The following is a 6,382-nucleotide window of genomic DNA, read 5'->3' as shown; positions in this document are numbered from 1 at the left end:
ATCCTGACCCTACCTTGCATACTTTTACTCTATACAAGAGAACCTAACCACCCCCTCAGGAATGATACCAACACACCCCCTCGGGGCTGACACCAACACACTAGTCTCAGCCCACTGTGAGAGAATGCAATAACATTTCTTAAATTCTCACCGTGTTTCTTGGCCTGTCTCCTGTCGGTGCCAACCTAACACTCTACAATCCAGTTTCCAGAGAATAATTAAATGAAAATAATAGCAACTAGGAAGAGAAAAGTACAATGAGCCATATTCTAGCAATGACATGGCCTTCAACTTAAAATCTAAATTTAGAAAATTACTCCACTACTTACAAAATAGAAATGGTCAACAGAATCCCCATAAATATGTAAAAGTAAATGAGAGATCAGCAGAAATCAATATTTCAATGAACAGCAACTTCTTTTAAATATTAAACTCTATATACTTCTGAGAAGATGATCTGTTCATGTTTTTATCCTAGATGAGAAAAATATAGCAGGGGAATTTGTATGTCCACTTTGTGGGTCTGACCTTCCAAAAGTCAGGCTGGGGAAGAACAGTTCACTATAAACTAGAAAATCTGTTCATTAGTAACTGAGAGTCCACTGTTCTCTTTGCCTTCTCATAACCCTCATTTATTAGCTGTAGGAAAAGCTCTGGATTCGAAGCCAGATGATTTACCTGGGTGAATTCCAGGATTTGTCATAAAGTCCTAATAAGATAAGGCATGGCAAAGCATGTCATAGAATCTTAAAATGCTGCTCAGTACTTTTAAATGGTATTAACATCAATACTGCAATGATTAACGTTGTGAAATGCATAACTGAATTCATGGAATTCCAAATTTATTGATTGTTAGACGTGATTGGAAACTAGTCTAATGCATGTGTCACCTTAAAATTTCTACAACTATGGTTCACACATAACTGACCATTTAATGAACTTTTAGAGCCAATTGGCAGTTTGAACCTCTTCAGTCGATGAAGAAACAACTTGCTTGGTATATATGTGGGGAAACCAATGTTCCAAGAAGACATTCTTGCTAATGTTAGTGGGAAACTTGTAATTACAAAACAAGGGTGGAATTGGCATTTAAGTCATTAATTTTTGCTTAGTAAATTTGAGGGAAGATCAGAGATGTTTGGAATTTGTTAATATTAGCCAAAAGAATCACCCAAGAATTCCACTGCAAAAATTTGTTGTTGTTTTAGTGTGTGTGTGTGTGTGTGTGTGTGTGTGTGTGTGTGTGTGTTTAACTGCTGGGAAGTTTAATAATAGAAGCTATAACTCCTGAACCCACTTGGCTTGTTATTGATAGATCTGGTCTATTACCTTTGAAATGTGTGATTGAAATAGATACATTTTTACATTAGGTCACTAGTTTACCATGTTTGGCCTTGCTTGTTCAATTCGTAAGTGGCTTTCTCCTGATATTGCTTTCTGTGTTTCCTCTGTTCCACATTACTTGGCTTCTCTTTCTCTGAGACTGAAATATAAGTTTATATACTTTTCTCCTCATCAACAGTAATAATTTTAAAATGTATACATACGGCATATATATGTGAAGTTTGTATTGAACATTCAATGGGAATTTCCTGATTGTAACTCTTCAAATTTACATTTCAACTGATTGAATACACTGTTCATGAAAAAGAGTTATTTTCTTGCCTTTTTAAAAAAAGAAACACTAAGCAATGTTTATTGTGCAATTCCAACAGTTATTTGTGGAATCTTTGTTTAGAGTTATTTTTATAGCCATCCATTTCAACTGCCTAGTTTTAAACACTAAAAGCACAGATGATTCATGTTGTAATTTTAAAAATATTTTAAGACTACGCATAATTCATATATTATTTCCTTCATGAAACAATCAAAATAATTTTATTACCTAGAAGAAAATTACTGAAACAGCATCCTTCCAATGTATCTACATATAACCTCAGTAAAACTTCAAACAAAAAATAGCAGATGAGGAAATAGGATTTCTCAATCGCTGGGAGTGTTTGAATTTTTTTTTGTTAATCCTCATGAGAGGATATATATATATATATTTTTCATTTATTTTTAGAGAGAATGGAGCGAAGGGGAAGGAGAGAGAGAAACCTTGACGTAAAGGAGACACACTGATTGGTTGCCTCCCGCATGTGCCCCAACCAGGGCCTGGATCAAACCTGCAACCCCGGTATGTGCCCTTGATCAGGAATTGAACCCATGACTCTTCGGTATGGGTACCTACACTAACCACTGAGAACACTGGCCAGGGCGAGTGTTTGAACTTTAAGATGAGAAATGGACTGGTATTTTTTTTTTTTTTTTTTTTTTACATTTCCTATGAATTTAGAGCTTACATGTGGCATCTGGACTCAGATCTCTGGGGAGGCTTTACATGGCTTCCACCTCAATTTGTTTCATTTTCATTTGCTTCTTTTCCAATTTCTTTTGCTCACACCTCACTCAAGACAGCTTCCTCTAGCCTGAGCAGTTTCTCATCTATGATTTGCTTTTCTCTGCTCTTTTCTTCTCCTCACACTGAGACTGTGCCACTTCTGGGCTTTGCACTTGCTTCAGCTTCTAGATGATCTCTTGGACTTTAGCTCTGTTCTTATCTGACTTTTGTTTGCCTCCCCTGTTGAGTCAGAAGTCTTTGGCTTTGTCACTGGAATACATCACCATGTTCATCGGCGGTAGCAAAGCCCCCATATCCTTTGGGTAAATATCGCCTGAGCCAGGCACATGAAATGCAAACAGTAATCCTCTTTGTGTCAGGTAGTTTTAAAGGGTCACCTTCCTCTTGCATAATTTCTGGACCCAAGAACTGATTGAAAAATGAATGGATTCGATCTTGTCAGCATAGTGTGTTAGCAAGTGAACTTTTGTGTCTGGAATTCCCTGTGACTTCTCCAACCTGACAGCATGGCCAAGGAGTCTGGCAGTCCATACTTTGCTCCAGATGTAGGTTTGTCATGATGCCCACTCCCGCATCTCGTTCTGCAGTCTCACCAAGGCTTTCTGCGTACCAACAGCAAACACTTCGTAGGTATCCAGGGCCTCATCATTCATGGTCACTTTTGTTTGCACTTGATCACTCACGGGTGTCACCCACCAACTGGGCCAGGACATTCAGTAAGTCCTGTCTCCTGAGGAGCCTGAGCTGACGGGAATCCCTTCAGAGCACACTCGACCAGAAGGCCCCAGGGTTCAACTTTCTCATTCCCCTGGTTCAGCTTTCCTGTGCTTGATGCTTCTACTAAGGCTAAGCTCCTCTCTGAAAGCTCTGTCTGAGTGTCAAACCAGGCCCGAGCAAGGGGACTGCTTTTATTCTTCCCAATGAAGCAGACCCATCACCATCAAAATCCTATATAATAAACGCAAAATATGCTAAGTGTCCCACCGATAGGTCGACCAATAGGTCAACCGTTTGGTTGACTGCTTGACCAGTTGCTATGACATGCACTGACCACCAGGGGGCAGATGCTTTGACCGGTAGGTTAGCTTGCTGCTGGGGTCCAGCTGATGGGGACTGGGCAAGAGGGCCAGACATGCCCTGGAGCCCTCCCCTGGTCCCTCCCCAGCCAGCCAATCGATTGGGACTGGGCAAGATGGCCCCCATTGGCCCCAATTGCTGGCCAGGCTGAGGGACCTACCCGTGCATGAATTCGTGCACCGGACCTCTAGTTTCTAGATAATATTTTCCCAACTGTTCTGGCGGTGTGCAGGAGCATCAACAATTGTTATTGGGTCTTTATTTTTCTAGAAGTTTGTATTTGTCTTCATAACCTTCAAATTCTTCATTGTCGGATGACTCACTCTCAGTATCTCCCTCCTGGGTATCTGCATCTTCAAAATCTCTTTGATTTTCACCTGACCTTCCCAACTCCACAGCTGCTTTGTCTTCATCATCTTCAGTGGTCATCACCCATTGAGGAGCTTCCGTAACAGCATCTGCTGTGATGTCCTCATGTTCAGCAAAGTCACTATCATCATACTCAACTCCGTGTTCCTTAGCCTCGAAACCTCAAACTTGGCTTCAGAGAAACGCCCTCCCCTCACCCCGAATACCAAAAGGATGAAACAGCGTGGAAGGTCTTGCTGCACCTGTAGCCAGGGCTAGAAACCGGCCAGTGCTCCTGCGGCCACCACCTCTGCCCCTCTTGACTCGCAGCTGCCACCTGTGCGGTCACCGCAGTCTTACTGCCCTCAGATAAGCTGTGCCAGGCAGCTCAATCAGCCACACCACACTTCACGTAGCTTCTACCATCCTTTCAGGTCTAGTTTGCTAAAGTAAACTTCTTTGATGCACAAAAATAGAAAGTACTGAAAATGCATAAATGAAATTAATCTTTGATTTAAAATCTCTAGTTTTAGAGAGTCATGGGCTATTAGGAACCGTGATGATATGGTGGCAAGAGTTCCTACCTCACAGTATTCTCACAGCATGTAAATGCTTGGAATAATATTGTGTCTGATATGTGCTCAATAAATGTTTGCTATTTTCTTCTGATTATTAATTTAAATAAACCCAGGGGTATTCAGTGAGGAAATGTTTTGTCTGCCTACCTGCAGAAATTCTTTCTATATGGAAATTTACTTTCCCCTTTATTTTTTTTAAATATCTTATTCTCCTTGCTCTCTCCTCCTTTGTTTATTTGTTTTTACTGTTGAAAAAGTAAAGCTGTGGTTTGGTAACCCCAAAACAGCAATTCAATTCAACCTGGCCGCTTAGCAGCCTGGGAGACAAAACAGTGTGCTGGGCTTTTGCTAATACTGTTTTCCTCTTGTCTCTAACCATGCAAATTCTATTCTTCAGGTTCCAACTCTTGTTCTTTTCCTAGATCAATCCAGAGCACATTAAGGTCTGTTAAACTAATCCAATGCCTACTATCTATAGCAGTGATGGCGAACCTATGACACGCGTGTCAGAGGTGACACGTGAACTCATTTTTTTGGTTGATTTTTCTTTGTTAAATGGCATTTAAATATATAAAATAAATATCAAAAATATAAATCTTTGTTTTACTATGGTTGCAAATATCAAAAAATTTCTATATGTGACACAGCACCAGAGTTAAGTTAGGGTTTTTCAAATGCTGACACGCCGCGCTCAAAAGGTTCGCCATCACTGGTCTATAGCATATATTTATTGTTTCCTATGCACCTGTTTTATGTGTTTCTCTAAGGCAATGATTGAGGTTCCTCAATGCTTTAGACCTCACTCAGGCAATCACCCCATCTCCCTTCCCCACCCCCATCAAGTATCTACCATAGGGTTATATACACAATAGATTCTCCTTAGAAAATATTAGGTAAGTAGAATCACCTTACCTCACTCAAATGGTTGTTTTGATATCATGTAGTTATAACCTAATTATACCAGAAAAAGATTCTTTTTTAATAATGTATTCTACCATCCAAATTATGCTCTTGTCAGAAAGTTTCTCTTAGAAATTATCCCAATTCATCACTTTTGCAGTTAATGTTAGCAACTAGATAAAATGAAAGGAGGAAATGTGATAATTATCATGGCTAGTTATTTTGATTTTTAAAAACAGTTATTTCATAAAGATTTAAACATTTTTTTAAAAATATTTTTATTGATTGCAGAGAGGAAAGGGGAGAGAGAGAGAAAGAGAGAGAGAGAGAGAGAGAGAGAGAGAGAGAGAGAGAGAGAGAGAGAAACATCAGTGATGAGAGAGAATCATTGATTTGCCTGCTGCATACCCCACACTGGGGATCGAGCCTGAAACCTGGGCATGTACCCTGACTGGGAATCGAATCGTGATCTCCTGGTTCATAGGTCGATGTTCAACCACTGCACCATGTTGGCTGGGTTTCAGAGAGTTTTTTTTTTTAATATATTTTTTATTGATTTTTTACAGTGAGAAAGGGAGAGAGATAGAGAGTTAGAAACATCGATGAGAGAGAAACATCGATCAGCTGCCTCCTGCACATCTCCTACTGGGGATGTGCCCGCAACCCAGGTACATGCCCTTGACCGGAATCGAACCTGGGACCTCTCAGTCCGCAGGCCGACGCTCTATCCACTGAGCCAAACCGGTTTCGGCAAGAGAGATTTTTATAAGAATTTATATTGTTTGTTCAAGGAATTTTAAGACTTTGGAGTCTGTGATTGAAGAAGTATTTGAAAGTTGAGAATTGTTGTTTTGATTCTTAATATGTTAGAAAGTGAATTTATGTTTTGCATTTCTTGTTAAACTTTGCATTATATGGTTTTTAAGTTATTTGGAGAGGTTATTGCTTGGCTCAATAAGACTGAGTTTTCTGAAAGCTGGAAACTTCTGCATGTACGTGTGTGTGTGTGTGTGTGTGTGTGTGTGTGTATACACAGACACACAATTTTATCTTGTCATAGCCTATAGTCCTCTAG

General features: G+C 39.9%; 1 pseudogene across 1 annotated transcript; it reads right to left on the bottom strand.

Annotated features, from left to right (window-relative positions):
• Nucleotides 1-2,379: 2,379 nt before the first annotated feature.
• Nucleotides 2,380-3,910, bottom strand: LOC308525556 (PAT complex subunit CCDC47-like; annotated as a pseudogene). Its single transcript has 2 exons — nt 3,775-3,910; nt 2,380-3,271 (listed from the first exon to the last, which is right to left on the bottom strand). The product of its transcript is annotated as a PAT complex subunit CCDC47-like (transcript).
• Between the last annotated feature and the right edge of the window lie 2,472 nt (nt 3,911-6,382).

This window comes from Myotis nattereri (genome assembly GCF_964212035.1).
Source record: "Myotis nattereri genome assembly, chromosome: 9".
Lineage (NCBI taxonomy): Eukaryota > Metazoa > Chordata > Mammalia > Chiroptera > Vespertilionidae > Myotis > Myotis nattereri.
The sequence above is the reverse complement of the archived record's forward strand: the minus strand, read 5'-3'. Positions and strand labels throughout refer to the sequence as shown.